The sequence below is a fragment of the Netta rufina genome (assembly GCF_964035555.1).
Source record: "Netta rufina genome assembly, chromosome: 27".
Taxonomy (NCBI): domain Eukaryota; kingdom Metazoa; phylum Chordata; class Aves; order Anseriformes; family Anatidae; genus Netta; species Netta rufina.
Window position 1 is genome coordinate 3,083,775 of NC_140151.1, and position 19,756 is coordinate 3,103,530.

Here is a 19,756-nt window from a genome sequence, read left to right on the forward strand (position 1 = left end):
TACAATAGGCCTTTCACCTGCTATTCTTAGGAACCTTTGCACAGGGATTGCCAAGACCTGAAGTTACTGTAGAAAAGCTGCTTATAGTCTAGGACTAGCAAATTATTATAATGAATTTAATATCATTTTCCTGCCCTTGTCTTATTGGCTAGGCCCCCAGGCTAAATCAATTACCCTTCACATTCTCAGGTTGTCATCACCTCTATGCTCATGCTCCTTCCCACGTTGTCTTGTTTCACCCTTTGCTGTGAGCTCCACAGAAGCAAGTGATGCCCTGAAATATTCCTCTGTGCCAGGAAAGATCTTTAGCACCATAACCACCAACACAAGAACTGATCAGAGCTACTGTAATGCTGGTTTAAAAATAAATAAATAAAAAAAGAATTGGGAAAAAAAAAAAAAAGCTAATTAGAATAAGGGCTAAGGACTTTAGCCTTTATTCAGGACTTCCTCTTATCACCTTCTTATCATAGGAGCTGGATTCTAAAACTTTGTCCCACCACTGCATTGTGCAAACCTTCGGCTCTTGGCTCCGCCCAAGCAGCAAACCAGTGCAACACAGTGAATTTTGTATAAAACCAGTGGGCATTAAGTGATTTCATGGGTCATCTGAGTTAGATTGCCCTCTGCAGCTGCTCCTAAAACTTGTATTTTGTCTGCTCCTGCTTATGCCTGCACTCATACCAGCAGCCAAATGCCTGCTGAATTCCTATCTGTGTTCTGCTTTATGTTAAATGTTAATGCTGAAAGCACTAAATTCCACTATCTACTGTGATTTCCTTTCCTTTTGAACAGCAATCAAATTAAGCATGACTTTCACTTAACTGCCTCCAGGTGGGCACCCATGGCTGGGGTCTATCACTGACAGCAGTAGGTGTGTAATCAAATCGAGTTAGACAGTGATTGATATTTTGCATACCCCGTAATTATGTTATTAAAGATCTGGCATGTTGTTTGATGTCAAATGATGTGTGATTGCTAGAAATGGAATGCAATTCATTTAGTATTTCAGAATGGGGAGAGAAAGTCTGGTAACGGGTTTCTGAGAGACAACAGCCATTTTCTACCAGCCTTTGGGGTACACTACAGTTGTGTGTGTGTAGTTTTAACACTCATCAAAATTAACCCTTCTGTGTGCCTGGACCTAACAGAATGCATATTGGTACAGTCCTTTATCTGATAGAGTGGTTTATACTAATGCATCACGCTGCTGCAAATCTGCAGCTACTTGGAGCTTCAGCATGATGATAGAAACACAATTTTAGTTTGAAGCCATTGTGAAGCTGTTGTACTTACAACACAGTCATGGAGATTTTCTAGATGCTCAGCTCTCCCAGTATTCCCACACCTGTAGCCAGGCTCCAATCTCCTTCCAATTTAAGCACTAGAGGAAGACTCTATTAGTGGCAATTACTCATCACTATATATATATATATATGTATATATCTCATTCTTACTCCTCCACCCCCTCCAGACAGAGCACACCCTAACCTAGGGGCTTATCTACACTTGAAAGTTAATTCAAGGTTACAGTAGGGCATGAGTTTACAAAGAAACAGATATTCTTTAACAACCAGAGAGAGCGAGCTATTCTAGAATAAAGGGGCTTTATTTAGTTCAATTCACTTTCTTTAATCACTAATCCTAAACAGGTGATTAGTTCTTTATTACCACACTGAAACCATATCTGAACCCTTCAAAAGCCATTTCTTAGAATTCCCTGGATAACAAGCGCGGTCACAGATCATAATTAAGCTCAGAGTGAGGAAGTATTGTTCTGCATGGCAGAGCCAAGCTGAGTGGGACTGGGTGTCAGACAGAAACTACGCTCCAAGTCCTTCAGCCAAATCATCTTCCCTTCGTTAGTAATTGCAAGAGCTGGATAGAGGGCAAACTCCTCAAAAGAAGTGTTGGCTGAACAGCCCCCTTGTTTATTTGCACATTCAGAAGAGCTTTGGAAATTAGGTTTTTATGATCCGTTATAACAACCCTCTAGCATGGAGACTTTGCAACCAGAGATTTTAATTTATTTGCATTATCATTTTAGGAAGAGTTGCCCACAACAAAATGCCTTTAGAGCATCATAAATAACACACTGCTAAGACTGAATCATTTTAAGAAATTCCTCAGTAGAGAAGAATGAAGGAAATGTACAGAAATTCTAGAAATACAGAAATTACACAGGAGAAATAACAGAGGCAATATTCTCTTAAGCTTTCACAAGGAACTAACAGCATTTCATTTTTGGATGATTTATTCCTTTTATTTAAATTAGAAACGTGGCTGCAGATTGGAAAGAAAAAAAGGGGGAAAAAAAAAAACACCATTCCATGTTTTTTAAAGTAGTCTTGCAAGAGAGAGAACTTTATGGAAGAGCCTCACAGGCCTGGAAGATTGACCTCAAATTTAAGGGTGCAAGTCCTAAGAAATCAGATCTCCCCTTCTCCACTCTCCCACATACCCTTGAAGCGTCACTGAGCAAGCCATGTGAGCAAAAATTTTTCAAAAGCACTTCAGTGCAGCATCTAATTCCCATGGACTTCAGGCCGTTTGGAAAAGAAGAAGCGCAAATTTGGTTTGCGCAGCCCTTTACTTCCCAGTGGTGATTAGAAGGAAAATACATCAGTGCTGAAAATATATCCAGATACTTTGGTAGGAGATACCTATGCCATGAGAAAGACTTAAAGAGGGAGTTTCAGGGCTTCACAGAAATCTTGCCAAACACACATTTAACTCATCCTACAGATTGTTTAAGTTGGATACAATTATTCACTCTTTTCAATTTAAAATGGTGACAGAAAAAATTACATTATGTTCAAGAGTGCTTTTCAGTCAGACTACAAGAAGCCCAACAGAAATCCTACAGTGGATTACTGATGTGGATGCTCAAAGCATGGGAGCATTTGAAAAAATGAATCTGTATCTACAGTCATTTATATTAGCTTTGTAAAGCAAATTACAAGGACCACCAGAGAGGTTTTAAGAGCAAAGTCTGACTTCTCAACGTGAGACAGGTCTTCTGTACAAACTTTGGACATGTGTTCAGATTTGTAGTGTTCAGTTTAAGGCTTTTTGAGGACTTTGGTTGCTTTTCAACCTTAGGTACAATTCTGGAAATTTAAAACAATTAGAGCAGTATTTATGTCCACATCCATCTCTAAAAATCAATAAATAATGAAGTTCTTTATTGCAAATTCACTTGGCATGGGAAGGCTGAGAATTAAACCCTCTTCTGACAACTCAGTCCGAGACATAGTTGCTGACTTCTGATTGCAGCTGAACTTCATTTCAAGTTTCCCCAACTGTCCCTGCTAAATGCTCACGGACAATTCCAGAAAAGCCACACAAATCTGAAATTAATGCTTTGCACGAGCCAGGGCAAAATGAGGAAGTGCTGAGCTTTAACCTTCTGCCTTTGATCATCTACTATGCAGAATTCACTGAGATCTCAGAATTACCATCTGCAGCTTCTTATATCAAAGCTGTTTCTTGCTTGTACACATTTGTTTCCATCCCCAGGTGTACTGGGGATAGTATTCTGCTGCTCCTTGTGCACCTAATCCTTTGATAGTACATCATTTATGAACTAAAACCTGGTGCTCTCAGTTTGCTTGGGGTGCTTTAGTGACCCATAGATTCCTCATCTAGAAAAAGGCAGCCTCTGCTATAGCTGTCTGCATAACCCCTGAGCGATGCCTTGCTTCAAAAGAGACAACAAAGAACTGGCAAGTAGTGGTGACATCAAAACGTGCCAGGCTGTGTTTGCTTTACAGACAACCAGAAGCTCTGTGGGACAGCTTGGGAGGGAAGAAGGTGATCAGGAGGAGAGCAGGACTTCTGTAAGACAACTCAACAGCTGGCCTCCTCTGTGCAGGACCATGTCGTGTTTTAGACAGCAGTGACTGCCATCACCCCGTCTCCTACCTAACAATTGAGCACAACAATTTCAGGACAACAGGAACTCCATTCTAAGTCTCCAAATGATTTATAACCACTACATTTTCCCACTGCCTTTTTTTTCCCCAAAAAAATGTTTAATATGCTAGTCTACATTTCACTTTGAACGCTTGGTCTACAAAATGTGTGTATACACCTACCGTAACGCAGCAGTGACTCCAGCAGCAGCAGTGGGGTTGTTCTGTAGATTCAGGAAAGTCAATCCCCATACTTTGTGTTGCCCATGGTTACAATCTTATGAAAATGATACTCAATTTCTTGCTGTTGAAATACAGGAGAATATATCAATTATAAAATACTTATAAAATAAAAAAATACTTTATAAAATACTTTATAAAATACTTTAATATAAAATACTTTAATATACCAGCCAAAACCTTGAAATTATAATGCTGTTGTGTCTTTAACTCTTGTGAAGCAGAAGACAAAATAATTGCATTTAACAAGAAACTTCTCTCATTATTTTGAGAGTATCTGGTCTATGATTTCTGAATATTTGGGACTGGTAATAGAAATATAGGTGCTCAGATACATCTTTAAAATCGTAACATGAGGCTGAAGATTTCCAGATCTTAGCCTTTTATAAAATTTCTTCTCACCACATCATTTGGTATAACCCATAGTAGTTCGAAAAATATACAGAAAATAACCAAGCAGAACCCCAAAACCAATTCATGTATGTATGCAGCCTTTATTCTTCCTGTTACAGGTCATTCTACCCGCAGAAGTTGTTTGTCATGTGTATGAGCGTAGAGGCATTTCAGGGAGCCCACACTTGTTGTCAGCCAGATGGAATCACATTTATGACCCAGCAGTAAATACCTGTCGCACCATGAACTAGATCTATTGGTTCCATTCCATAAGATGCTGAGCCTTTAAATCGAGTGAATAATACAAACTGACTTCTGGCACGCTCACGGCTAAGCACATGCTTAAGCACTGGAGAAGTCAGGCAGGCTCAGGATGCTCTTACCTTCCTTCCCCAGAATCAGAATCGACGTGAGGCTTAGGAGCCCAACTTATCTTCATTAAAAACCACCATAGGGACTGTATAAACCTTATCTGGGCTTTTAATATTTTTTTCAGACAGTCTGTAACAAAGCTGCTTTCACAACCTCACCTAAGAGCTGCCAAAATGATGCTAATACTCAAGGCCTCAGCACTGGGCATTTAGATTAGCTTTAATTCTTCACGTGAAAGCTTAAGAAGAGCCTGTCTGAGGAAGGTATTCTCCAGGCTGCAAAGCTGGAAATCATTTCTGGGGATTACGTGTGGAAAATTCAGTATATCAGAATATCCAGAAACAGGAGAGGAAGACAACAACGGGAAGTACCAGTTTCACACCAGTTCATTCAGCTCCAGTTCACATCCCTGGCCATGAAAACGCAGTTCAGTGTGGATGATCAGCTCCACGGAATGATCTGTGTCCCTTCTTCATGCTCTCTCTGATCCCGTTTCTCCTCCCTCATTTAGCTAGAAGAGCAAAACTGTTTCAGGACACCTTGTCTGCTTCTAGGAGTACAAACAAGATCAGTGTAAAGATGGTATATGGGCATGAACATAATGTAGAAGTAATATGTTACAGAAGTTGTCACATATAATATATTCTTAATTTTCCAAAGTATTAAAGCTAATTTAATAACAACATCCAATAATATCTTTTTTTAGATTTTCTTTTTCTTTTTTTTTTTTTTTTTGGTAGTTAGTTCACATACCACGTCCTGCAAAATAAATCTTAGCACATTCAAAACCATGGTGTCAAGAGCCACAGGGTATTTCCATAACACGAAGCAGGTCAGCATCCGGAGAACAGCAACTCTCAGAACAGCAGGGTATCAATTTTCTCCACTATTCTGAGGTATTCTGCAGAAAACAAGGTACTAAGTCCAAAGGGAAATGTTATAAAGTTTACTACTGCAATTATCACTTTCACTGAATGTTTAGCACCCTGTAGCTCAATTAAAAATAAATAGGTCAGCTGGATTGAATGAAAAAGCACTAATTAAGGCATTTTTTATTATTTTTAATTTTGCCCATAAGAACTGAATCCTCAACTAGTATTTTTATTGAAGCTACCTGATTTATATAATGCTGGATTAATTAATTTTGAATCACTGTTTGATCTTTTACGATATTGCTTTACTTTCTTCCCCCTGCTTGCAAAGTGTGATTAGGCTGTGCCGCTAATGAGAAACATTAATTTAATAGTTTTTAAATACATCATTAAACTCATTTCTTGAATACATTAATATTTCTGATTTATTTTGAATTCAAACACCAGCTCTTCCCCTTTAAGCAATGAAAACTTCATTCTGCATTTGTAATGAGATCAGTTGATGGTGTGCAGGGGCATCTGCCTTCCTAGCTCTCTCTCTATTAGAGTACAAAAATTGCTAAGTGCAATCAGAGACCTGATCTTTCTTCCATATCTGACACCTGTTATAACTATCAAGCCTAGGGAACTGAAAACAGGAAAACTCCTAATGTGTCTTATAGCCATAAATGTTCCTAACCCTACAGCATACTGTATATTTCAATTGCAGATCAGCATAATCCCTATGGCTAGATCTCTTAACATACCAAGTATCATTTCGTTAATCCCTAGGAGAAACAACTCTTTCCCACTATGCAACAGCTAAGGAGCTTATCCTAGGTTTTAAACACTGCCAAGCACAGTATTTGCCCCAGTACCAGATCCCTGAAGCCAATGCAGTGTCTGTTGAGAAATGACTTGCTTTTATTAGCATAGGAAAGGAGAGAGAAAATGAACTCTTTCACAATAAAGGTGGCATTTTCTTCAGCTTTTCTTTCTGCTAAGTGACTCTGCTATTATGGCTTGGTGTAATGCACTGTTGCATGTTATTATAAGAAAAAAGAATACAAAGGTGAAACCAGGAAAAAAAAAAAAAAAACTCTTTTATATTTTGACTAACCTCTTTCAGCATTTCCCCTTTCCTCTCCTTTTGATATAACACAATAATAAAGAGTATAACTTTATCAGCACTTCAAACACTAGCAGTCTTCAGAAAACAAGATGTTTTTGGTCTTGTTTCCTTTTTCTATCAACAAAAAATGCAAAAGGAAAAAAAAGAAAAGCATGACAGCCACCCTTGGGATCACACCCAGCAAAAAGAGAAAGAATAATCAAAAAATATTTCAACTGCTGAAGAGGACAGGATGTCAGCTCCAAGGCAAATAGCAGATGATATAAAACCTGACTGTTTCCATCAATTTCATGAACCAATCTCACACAGAAGGTGCTGGGGGGTTTCAGGTTCTTATGGTATCCATGGTTCTGCACAGTTCATTGCTTTCAGATGTGCTCACTTCCGATTGTTTGACTACGTCTGGAATTTATTTGATGATTGATTGTATTGAGAAATGTAAGGAGGCATTTAATAGCGATCACCTCAGATTGCTTAGGTTGTGCAGTCAAATAGAAAGACTACTCTACCCAGGTAATGCAGTAATGGATTTAGGCAACAGGGCATAGACGTGTGTATATGTGACAGCAACCAGCATCTCTGAACTACCTCTGTCTTGCCTTTATTTCTATGGGAACTAGAAAGGAGACCAGGCAGGAATGTATCAGTCAATGAAAGGAAGCTAAAAACAAGAAATAAAAACATGAATTACGTTGTTCGACAAGACTGGAAGTAAAATAAGATGCCAAGACATCCGAAGCTGAGCAAAGCTTTTTCTGCTGAACAAAGCAAAGAGGGTGAATTATGTAAACTGGTCAGAAAAGTTGGCTCAGTTCAAACCCAATTACATTAATTTTACACCAACAACACCCTCCAGTTACTGCTGATTTACACAAGCAACATGGTGCCAGCTACAACCATGGAAAAGTCACAGAAGTTGACCAGGTTCAGTGCACATTTAAATCCTTTGCTGAATAAGCAAGTACCACATCTTCGGCTCCAGTGAGTGCACTTCACCAGCTGATCGTGTTGAATGGTGTTGTGCCATATTTCTCTCCTTACCTGCTGCAATAGGTGGGTGACACTAAAGCCTTTCTACCACTTGGTGCTGAGAGCAGACTGAAAGGTGCTGGAGGTCATCATGGACTCACAGGATGATCAGAGGAAGGTTCTCTGCTCTTACAGAGACTGGTGAAAAATGACTGACCTTTAATTTCCTTGCAAAACTTTGCCACTTTTTAAAGGAAAGGGCTTTGTCTCTTCCTTCTCCCCAGCTCCTTCCATTGTTATTTAGAAGTATTTTAGGCAGAGAAGATCATCTTCCATCCAGCTCACGCTGCTGTGACGCCTCAGTCTCCCAGATGCAATACAACAAGCACACAGCAAACAGCAGTGAAATTCCTTTCCAAGATCAAGCCCAGGAAGAGTGGTGTGTGTTTTTTTTTAATGCAGACTTAATTTATTGGCGAACAATAAGGGCTATAAAAGCAGTCATTTCAAGGTTAACGTGCTACTCAAATATCCAACAGTCAAGCAGAGTGAACAATCCATAACTAATTGCTTATTTAATTGCACACTCTTTGTACATGATGCAACTGTAATGTTCCTGAAGGCTTTAGGTTCCCCCTCAGCCCCCTTCCATTTAAGCAAACCATAAAACTTCTGTATCTGGTCTCCAACATGTGCACTTTGTTGCTTGACTACATCAAGCAAGAGGTATCATTTCCCAATTAAATTGTTTCCATAGGCATTAATTAAAGGCAGCAACTCATGGAAAAAAATAGTGAGGAAAGTTCATATAACCTATTTTTAAACGTGGGTTTTATTTTCTTTTTTTTTGGGGGGTGGAATAATGAAAAACAGTCTCAAATATCAGGCTTCTGAAGGAAAGACAGAAGGAAAGACCTGCATGGAGGATCTCTACGGAAGGAAACACAACCAGGTCACAGCATCCAGCAGTGGTCCTGCATTATTTAATGCACAGATTCCCAGTTACCAAAACCCAAAGTGTGGGGTAGTGTGCCACAAGCCAAATTACGAGCCCAGTTTCAATCATTCCACTGCTCTGAATTTTTTTTAAATCAGAATAGAAAGTTTTGCTTCATTACCATCCAAACCTGTTAATTTTTGAAACTTTAATTTACTCGTTAGCTATAGGAACATATAGGAATAATCAACTTTTAATAGCATCATTTTAATTTTTCTGAAAAATGACTACAGAAAATCCAATCTACAGACTTAAATATTTAATACCAACTTAAATATTTCTTACATATCACAAGCTCCCTAAACTGGATGTGCCATTATTCTTTAAGATACTCTTTAAGAATAGATATTATGGCCCTAAGCATCCTTTGTGCAGGGTCTGCCCTAAAAATATGGTGTTATCTAGCAACATAATCTCATCTTATAGATTTTAACTATAGTTAAGAGCAGAAAAGGCTGAGTTGAGGGCAAAAAGCTTGTGGAACTCTTTCAGATTACCTCCTGACGCAATTTGGATTTCTCCATTTCACAGAAGGTATCTTCTTTTCTTTTTAAATCAATACTTGGAATACAACTTTTCCCTTATCAGGCTATCACAATTAAGAACAGACTCAACCTACCACACTCGCTGACATCCTTCAAGTGCAGTGTTTATAGGAGAATTCAATTTAAACTTTATTAACTTGCTAAAACTTTCCTGCACTTTGATGCAATCATCCAAAATTAAATAGTTCACAACAAAGATAGCCAATGCCAATTTATTCTGTTCACATTTCCATGCAATAAAAAATGACTAGCATGTTAAACTGCAAATCCCTCAAGTAGATCATAGCATCCTGGAGAAAATGTCAGGAATAATTAAGATGGAAAACTAATTTGGCAAGTACTGCTACCAGACACTGTGTGGGGAAAGAAGAAAACCAAGAGCTGTGGGAAACTTTATTCTACCCCTTAATTTTGCTCTTAAAAATATAGGATCACCAGTCAAAAATAAAACTGTTACACATTTAGCAAGTTTGCTCTGCGAATTGAGGTTTTTGTTTTATTAAACATTTAGTGGATGATCTTTCCATTATCCCTATTAATATAGGTTTTGAGGAAGATGCAAAACATTATCATCTGCTTTACGTAGACCATAGGCTTCAGCAAGTCCCCTCGTGTTTAATGCAAGCTTTCATCACCGCCTTCAGCTCCGTGACAACTCCTCTGTCCTTCACACAGGACCAGAAAGACGTCACTGCAACCCAACTGCTCCTGGATAGACGGGGCCATCTCTCAAAGATGCGACACGAAGTGATGAGCACTTCCTGCTGTGGGTGGGGGAGAGAATTAGCTGTCTGTTAATTACCTCTCTGCTGCCTTCTAATAAAAACCAGAAGTGGTTCTGCTGTTTTTCAGTGTCCATGCCTCTGCCATCGTTTCGATGGTCCTGCACAGCTACGGGAACCTTTATTAACCTCATCTGTAAAAACAGAGCTCTGACACTTGCACTTTCAGGCATGAAGATGACTTCTACCCAGAGGGACACACTACCTGTGTAAATATCATTTCCATTCCAATTTTCCTCATTTGTAAGCGTGACTGTGCTTTCCAAACGCACCAGCATGGCTCAAAGAGCAGCTTTCCAGTGCAGACAGAACTCTAGCGTCATTTCTAGCTCACAGAACATCCTTTACCTTCCCCTCCTTTCTCCATGCCCTTTTCTAAACTGACCTCTAGCAGACAAAATATCACCCCCACATCTGGGCTATAGCCACAAGTGCTTACAACAGAGCCATGACATTTTACCACTAGCTAGCACATGTATTTTGCTTCCTACGTACAGCCGAAGAGAGGGGTGGTGATATATAAAAATTCTAATTCTATTCATACTGACATTTACTGTGGAATCCCAGCAATAGGGAAAACTCTCGTTTTCAAGCCTTGCTCACACACAAATGGCCTAGAAAGCGATCTGGAAGTTTTAAACCCCTGCATGGAATTTGCAAAACCAACTGACTTGCTACACGAAAACACCAGCATGTTTTAATTAATCAAAGTAAAATACTTAAGAGGCTGCCAAATGAAAGTCTTGGAACGAAAGTGGTATTTCCTACTAAAGGTTAGTGACTAGAAATAGGTTGGTGGGGATTTTTATATATATTTAATTAAAAGTCTAGCCACTGTCATTACAGGACACCAGTCAAAAAGAATTTGGACAATTCAACTCAAGTCTGTAAGGAGCTTTTTACTGCAGTATTCATTCTAGTCATGGAAGCCAGCACTATCTACACAAAGAGTCTCATGGCTGGAAATAAGAAAACAGTATCTTCTGACAACAGGAGTGCAGGAAATAATTCATGGCTGCAGCTTGCGAATCCAAAAAGCAATTATTTCCATTCCCAAATACAGCCATTTGCTCACTGTACTCAGCTCACTCTGCAACATGGTACAAGAAGCCTATCGGGTCACCTTTTGCAGGATTTGAAGGATTGAAACATACTGGTTCGCCACCCTTTGGAGCAAACTCCAGCTTTTAACAGATGGCCTTCCAATGAGCAAGGCACACAGGTCTGGTAAAACTAAGATATCCTGTCTCTGTGACAAGCCCTTTACTCTGTATTTTAAGGATGCTTGCTATGGGAAAGACATTATTCATTGCATACTTGGTCATGTTTACTAGAAGTCTCCAAACTTGCTGCCAGCCATTGCACAGCAGGCTACTGAGCAAAGCTTTAAGGTCTACAACTCAAAACACGACCCCTCCTGTGTAAAACATCAGGTGTTATCTTTGGAAAGCTATTGGGATGGCTCTCAAATTATCAAGATGCACTGGCACGTGTTCAAGTCCATTTCCATTTAGCATATCAGTTAAATGGAAAGTGATAAGCATGCACTTCAAGTCTTGGAAGTTGCTAGGCTCGCCCCTACGTTTAAAATTAGGGAGGTGCTTCATCAAGACAAATCTCATTCCTCTGGATTTCACCATCCACACCCATGAGGATGCATTCTGTATACTGGAGTAGCTGCTCTGGCCACCAGAGACTGATTCGGTAATTGCAAAAACAGGTGATAAGATTTTGTCAAGAACTCTTAATGGTGCTTCCTCATCTTATAACTCATTCCTGTAGCTGAGGAGTTCGGTGCAGTTCTTGCACCTAAAGGCTGTAGGTAAAATCATGGCCCCTTCCCAGATGTGATGCTGTACCAGACCTTGTCCACTGACCTGTTTCTGAAGTGATATTTAGCTCCACTTCAACAATGTACTTAGAATAAACAGGAAAAAAAAAATTAACTTTATAGTGGCTCCCTTTCAGAAAAGAATAATCATTTCCAGCACTTGGGAAACAGCACAGGACTGAATTTTGATCATCTCTAATGATGGTTTTCAGAAGAAAAGATGGCAAGCTCAGAACACTGTGGTTCAGTGTTGGATTCATCCCTCTTTAGCATTTAATAGGGTACTGCATAAGGATAAAGAAAAGCCTTCCTATTCTGCAGCTGCAGCTTTCTCCTAAAAAAATCCTGTCCTGGTCCACCTTTCCTAACATTCACACTCAGGCATTCCCTAAACTTGAAAAGAACAAAATCCTTGATTTTCATGAAGGCAAATTATTGATTTCAGTAGAGTACCAAAGAACTTCCACCACACCTCTCTGAACAGAAGACATTTCCTCAAGCCATTACTCCATCTTCTTCTGTAAGCAATGCCATTTCCAAAGAAAAATGGAGAAATAATTCAAGATTAAAACATGAATTAACTTATTTTTAACCCCCAGAAATGAAGATGTTTAAGTTGCTACCTGCTTCTTGGCAGTAATTTACATGTCAATGGATTTTGTGGGGTTTTAATACCTAATTGTTTTGTAAGTCAAAATGAACTGTTGCCATAGCAATCCCTACATGCTATGTGAGATGTATTATTAGTGAAGTGTCTCCTTAAAGACAAAGCCTACCCAAACACTCATTGACGGCTTCAATGAGAAGCCATAAGCTAAGCCATGCGTCTAAATGTCCGCACTCTCCAGACATCTCAAAACCAGAGATTCAAAAGAGGAAAGTCAAGAGTGAAGACCTTTATTAGCCTTTTTTTGATGCCCTGTTTTACAACAAAACTCTGATACAGTTGATGTACTTTGTGCATCATTTTCTAGCACGGAAGCATTCTGGTTTTAGATTTTCTTTTCTTTTTAGTTTTTTAAACAGCTTGACTGGTACTGTAACATAAAAAGAATTCCTTATGAACTCTGACATTTTAGTCCTCAAGAGAAGTTCTTCTGTTAGTTTATTAGCACTGGCCTTAAAGTTCCCAGTTCATTTTCTGTCAGCCACAGATTCCTCCACAACTGTCATTTGAAATAATGAATAGGTTTTATGATTTCTTTTTTATTTTTTCTCCAATGCAGAATGTTAGTGCTTGTCTTCAAAGAGCATGATGCAAACCTGAGAACAAAATAGTCCTTGGGCTCACCATGCTGTATAAATTGATATGCTGAGACTAAGCAGCACTAGCTATGATGACAGCATATCTCCTGCCACTCAACATGCTTTATCAAAACTCGTTGCCTTAAAACTACATGATGTTTTAAGGTTACTAATCATCAATGTCCTTATTTAGCTGGTGGTCAAAATAAAGTTAAGAGATTGGGTAATTTGGTTCAGGTGAGTAAATAGTACCTGGAAAGCTAACAGAGTAACATGAGGTTCAATGGGTAGGGATCACTTTGAATCAGGACATTTGTGCTGGAGTACTGCAGCCCTGGTCCCTCTTCTTACTGGTGGCTTCTTCACTCAGGAAGAGGTGGCAAGAGTGTGGCAGCTGGACACAGATATAGAAATGTTTGCACAAGTGCAGTGATGCTTATGTGTAAATGATTCTAAATTAATTAAAAGTTTGATGCAAAAATAGTTAAGAAACCTCACCTTGGGACATGCAAGTCAATGAGATCCAGTATTAAAGGGTCATCTAAATTGAAGATATCAAGCAATTCACTGAGAAAAGTTTATATAATGAAGCAGGTGTCTGTGCTGAACTATGTTCTTCATGTCAGAGGAGAGGAAGGAAACACATGAACAAAGCTCTTTGAGATGCCAGGGTTCAGGTAACAGTAACTTTCTTATATTCTCTTGTCCAGAGTAATTAAGAGTTGCCAGGACAGCCTGGAGACCCAACACCAGCTTTCTGCAGGATTACAAGAGTCATTTCTCAGCCTAAAGAGCTGAAAAGGAGCTGTTGATAATGCTTTACCAGCTAGATGATTTGCAGTCCCACATACACGTATTTCGACTTTTGAAAGGCACTTAACATTTCCCTTGATCTAAATAGATTAAACAACCACTGTCCTATTGTTACTGCAGTGTTGCTCGTGTCATTTCATCTTCAAATTCTCTTCTATACTATTTCTACACGTAGAAATTTTAACGATTTGTAGTTGAAGCCCTTTAGATTTCTTTGCTAAACTACAGTAGCATTGCTTTACACCTCCCACCTCCCCAAGGACCCTATATATCAAACTACTTTTTCAACTCCTGCATTTCCAAACGTTTTAAACACCTTAATGACTTTTCTCACTGGACCATAAAAATTATTTATAAATTCATTTTAGGATACTCACACAACAAGAAACCCATAACACATCGCGAAACACAAATTATATTTACTGGAGTATAAAAAATTCTTTGTGTCTATGTATACGTAATGAAGGAAAAAGCCAACTGCTTCTCAAAGTGGACTCTTATTATAAGCAATCACCAACTGCAAGGTGAGGAGGTAATGAATTATTTGCTCTGGAGTAATTTTTTAAACAAACAACTTGACAGAAGAGAGCAGTACCTTCTAAGGCTTAATTTGAATTAAGTACGTTTGGTGTGGTTGCAAAGAATGATCACAGTGTGTTTCACATCTAAGTAGCTGCAGCATCTGCTTTCCTCTAAGGTTAATGCTAACACCATGGGCTATTAATCTTTGTTACCTCTCCAAAACCAAGCAAGGGAAATCACCCCAACACTGCCATTTCAGGGGAAATATTTTTTAATCAAGATTCATGTGTTATTAGGATTCCAGAAGAAGGAGAGGTTAGTTTTTACATAACTAATGATATGTGAAGCATTGACAGCTGGTAGTCATTTTGGAAACAGTCAGCTGTTGAAGGCATAACTATATAAACACATTCAATCAGACACATAATTTCTAAAACTTAAGTTAAAAAATATGAATATTGAAACTAAATTTCATCTCCTCAAAACATAACTGGCAGCTTTGACCTCTGACTCCCCAGAGTTGTGTGCTGTGCTGTTAGGTCAATACATGGATAATTAAAAAAAGGATCATGCCTTGGGCATGAAACATGGCATGTAAAAGAGGGTTTCTCTCCAGTTGCCTCTGGTTGCAGGTATTCCTCATCCCCACTTTGCCCTCCTCGGGAGGCTTACAGCTGTGGCTCATCCTGTGGCACTATGGTGCAGAGATTCAGAATCACACAAAAAAAATGTCCAGAGGTTATTAGCCAACAACTCTTGGATACCCTTCCATGTCTACCTGGTCACCTTTAGGGCATCGCCTCAGCCCATTTTGCCATTTCAGATCTTTTTCTCTCTCTGTCCATACAACACTATCCCAGTGTCACACGTTCTCTTTTCCCTTACTCAATAGCACAAACCGAGACTAAGAGCTCACCATTAATGCCAAAGGACCTTTAAAGGATGATGATCACAGAATTGTCTAGGTTGGAAGAGACCTCAAGAGGTTGGACACAAAGTCCAGCCTCTGATCTAACACTAACAAGTCCTCCACTAAACCATATTGCTGAGTTCAAAATCTAAACGTTCAACATCTAAACGTCTTTTAAAGACCTCCAGGGATGGTGACTCCACCACTTCCCTGGGCAGCCCATTCCAATGCCTAACAACCCTCTCAGTAAAGAAGTTCTTCCTAATATCCAACCTAAAACACCCCTGGTGCAACTTTAGCCTGTTCCCCCTCATCCTGTCACGAGGCACATGGGGGCTACTTCGGGGGCTTTCTGATGAAAGGCTCAAGGTTTCCTTCATCTTGTACTTCTCTCCGTTTTGCACATGCTCAGTCATTGTTTAACTGCTTCAGCAGTTTTGACCTTTTACAAACTCAGCTAACTTAGTTGTTTTAAGCTCTACGTTGGGTGCCATTCTCACAACAGCATTGTCTCATGATGGTCAGGTGGCCTCTATCACTGCCACCATCAGGGGCACCCCAAGACCCTTCTGATGTCACCCTATGGCCTCACAAAAGGTCCCGGCTATAAATGCCCCGAGCGTGGCCCCTGCATCCAGTCCGGCTAGTGGGACTCGAGTGCTCGAGGTTCAACAGCTGGAAAGAGACAGAGAGAGGCGGAGGTGTACCAAGAGGCACACACGAAGCCATTTTTATTGCACACAGGCCATCGAGATCCTTCGGTAATGTTCTCAAATGTATAGACATCTACGTACCTCATCCGTCCTAAGCGTAGTCTTGCCAAGTATAACCTATCCTAAGTATATTTGCCATTCTAATAGCAATGTTCGCAATCCATATGCAGAATGTTGACAGCTACAGTACTCTAGACAACTTGGTTGAACCTAGAAAGCTAATGTCTGTTTGCTGACAGAGTATTTTCTTCCTGCTTCTATCCGCAGTAGCCCTGCTGGTGGCACTTGAGGCATTGAGGTCCTGACAGCGACCCGCGAGGCGAGGGAGGTGCTGAAGACCACAGGCTGCTGCTAAGCACCTGGCAGCAGGTCAGCCTCCCCCAGAGGACAACAATCTTCCCATCGCGGCGACATCAGGCACCATGAGCCGCTGGCCACAGCAGGAGCAGCGAGATGAGGCTCCTGGGGACGAGAAGTGCCCCATCTGCTTGGACCCGATGAACGACAAAGCTCGTGTCGAGCCCTGCAGGCACTCCTTTTGCCTGGAGTGCATCCAGCTCTGGGCGGCAGAAAGGCACACCTGCCCGCTGTGCCGCGGGCGCATCGCGGACATCGTGCGCCTGCCCCGACGACCACGCAGAAGGGTGCAGCGCAATGCACGGCTGGGGCTGCAGCAGCGGCGGAGGAGCCCCGCAAACTACCGCTCCCGCAGCGTCTCGCCCCGGCGTAGGGAGCGCAGCCCCATCCAAGCGAGACAACTCGTCCGCAGCCGCTCCTGGCACGCGGAGCAGAACAGGCAAAGGCTGCCACCATCCCTGCGCTTCGCCGACGCCGAGGATGTAGACTGGCTCCGTCGGGTCCAAGAGGAGGAGCCGGGCTCTGGCGACCACGCTGGCCGCCAGGCCGAGCCCCCCGCCTGAGCAGGCGGCCGGGCCTCACCTGGGGACGGGCTAGGGGTGGCAGCCACGATTACCCCAGGAATAAATTACCACTTCCACCCTATAAAGCCTCTGCCTGCACTTATTCCTGCATCCGTCAGCGGGGGGGGGAAAAGGGGAAGGGGTGAACGCAGCCCTCTCCTGCTGCCTGTGCCACCAATTGCTTTGGGGACGGCTGCTCCTGATGGGGAGCGGCTGCGGGTGGCAGGTCCCCGAGTGATACTTGGGGGTGAGAAGTTTATAGTTCCTCAGGTCTACCCTCCGGCCCTTCTTGTAGATGGACGTCACTTTTGCTAGTCGACTGGGACCTCCCCCGACAGCCAGGACTGTTGATAAATGATGGTAAGCAGCCTGGCCAGCTCCTCCGCCAGTTCTCTCAAGAAGATTTCCTTCTTGAAGAGCACCCAGCCTTCCTGGACTCCTCTGTCCTTCAGAACCACCTCCCAAGGGACTCTACCGACCAGTGTCCTTAACAGTTCAAACTCGGCCCTCCGGAATTCCAGTACAGCGGTTTTACTGGTCCCCTTCCCGGCTTCTCCAAGAATGGAGAACTCTACCATTTCATGGTCACTGCCCAAGACAGCTTCCAACCACCACATCTCCCACCAGTCCTTCTCTGTGAAGAGAAGGTCAAGCAGGACACCTCCCCCGGTAGGCTCATTAACCAGCTGCGTCAGGAAGCTATCTTCCACGCTCTCCAGAAACCTCCTAGACTGCTTTCTCTGGGCTGTGTTGTGCTTCCAGGATATATCTGGGAAGTTGAAGTCCCCCATGAGAACAAGCGCTGACGATTTCGCAACTTGTCAGCTGCCTGTAAAACTCCTCATCAGTCTCCTCAGCCTGGTTCAGCAGTCTGTAACAGATCCCCACCACAATGCTTCCCTTGTTGGCCTTCCCGCTTATTCTAACCTATAGGGACTCAACCTTAGCATTCCCAACCTCAAGTTCCACGACATCAAAAACAACATTTCTGTGCTGGCACCAGCCTCTGAGCCACGTGTTTATCAGGTGGGCTTTCTGTGTCCTCTCTGTACCCCTCCCTGCCACCGCAGGGATAGACGACACCACCACCTGTACTCCTGCTCCATCCGCTAACCATCCCAGTCCCCTAAAGTCCCGTTTGATGGCCTTCAGGCTTCTCTCTTCAATGTCATCACTGCCAGCCTGGACTATTAAAAGAGGATAATAGTCAGAGGGGTGAACCAGGTTGGGAAGCTTTCTGGCAATGTCCCTGACCCTGGCCCCAGGGAGGCAGCAGACTTCCCTACGGGTAGGGCCAGGCTGACAAACATGGCCCTTTGCTCCCCTGAGAAGGGAGTCGCCCACAACAATCACCCTTCTTTCTGTCCTGGTGGAGGCAATCCTGAGGTGTGGAGTCAACATCCTCACCCTAGGCATCCTCCTGGTTAGACTTTCTAACTCTTCCTCAGCTACCAGTCTCTCAAGCTCCAGGGCCTCAACCCTGCTGTATAAGGGCACCTGGGAAGGTGGGGCCGATAGGGGTGGCATCGCCTGCGACCCGTTTCCATTCCTCCTCAACTCCTGGGTCCCCTCCCTCTGCCTGACAGCAACAGGCCAGGGGGTCCACCCCCATTTGGGGTGTCTCACCCCAGTTCCTGTCCTTCAGGCCCTGCAGGGAGTTGCTCCACAAGTTTATCTCTTGCTCACACTCCCTGATATCCCTCAACCTCTCGACCTCCTCCTTGAGTTTTGCCACCAAGCGGACCAGGTCATCCACCTGTTCCTCAAATGGTATCAGAGAGCACAAGACAGACACCAATGTTTTCAGCATTGGCAGACCAGGATTCTCTTCTCTGTGGGAAATGGGTCACAACACCTCTTTTCAAGTTTATTATAAAGTATTTCAAAGCAAAGCTTAATCTGCCAGATCTATAATGCAGATTTTTAGTAGGATCCTTGTGCAAGGGAAAGGACATAAACCACCTGCCTTTGAATTCAGATGAAAACATGGATGATCTAAATCATCCAAGCCTGGTATATAAATGAAAAGCAACAACCAGACCAGGGACTGATCCCTGGAGAACTTGGTTATGATTCACTGTGGAAGATGAAAAGCTGTCTGTGTAAACAAATTGTTTATGGTCTGTTAAGCGAAAGTAAAACCAATGGAGTGCAGCAGATGCAATTCCAGCTGAGGATTCAATCTTACAAAAGTGCACGGCTCTGACCCTGCAGCCCTTTTTCATAAGAACTTTCCCGGTAGACACTCAAACAAGCAAGGACTGCAGCATTTGCCATCTGTGCCCAAACGGCCCCCAAAGAGAAGAGTCAAAGCTTGAAGGAGCACTTTGTGTTCTGCCATTTGAAGAAAGGCAGAGAAGCTGCAGCCAAAGGCAAGCTCTGGGACTACAACAGCGTAACTCAGTGCTTGTGTTGCCACCATGATCATCCAGACAAACCCTGAACAGCTCTGCTCTTTCGGGTTCCAACCTTAACTGAGTTAAGAGCAATCTCTTCATTATTTGATGGGCACTGGAGCATGTTCGTAAGGGAATGATAAAGACAAGGGGCATGTAAACTGTCACTTTCATGAGTGACTCCACAACCCTCCTCCTTCTTTGCTTGACC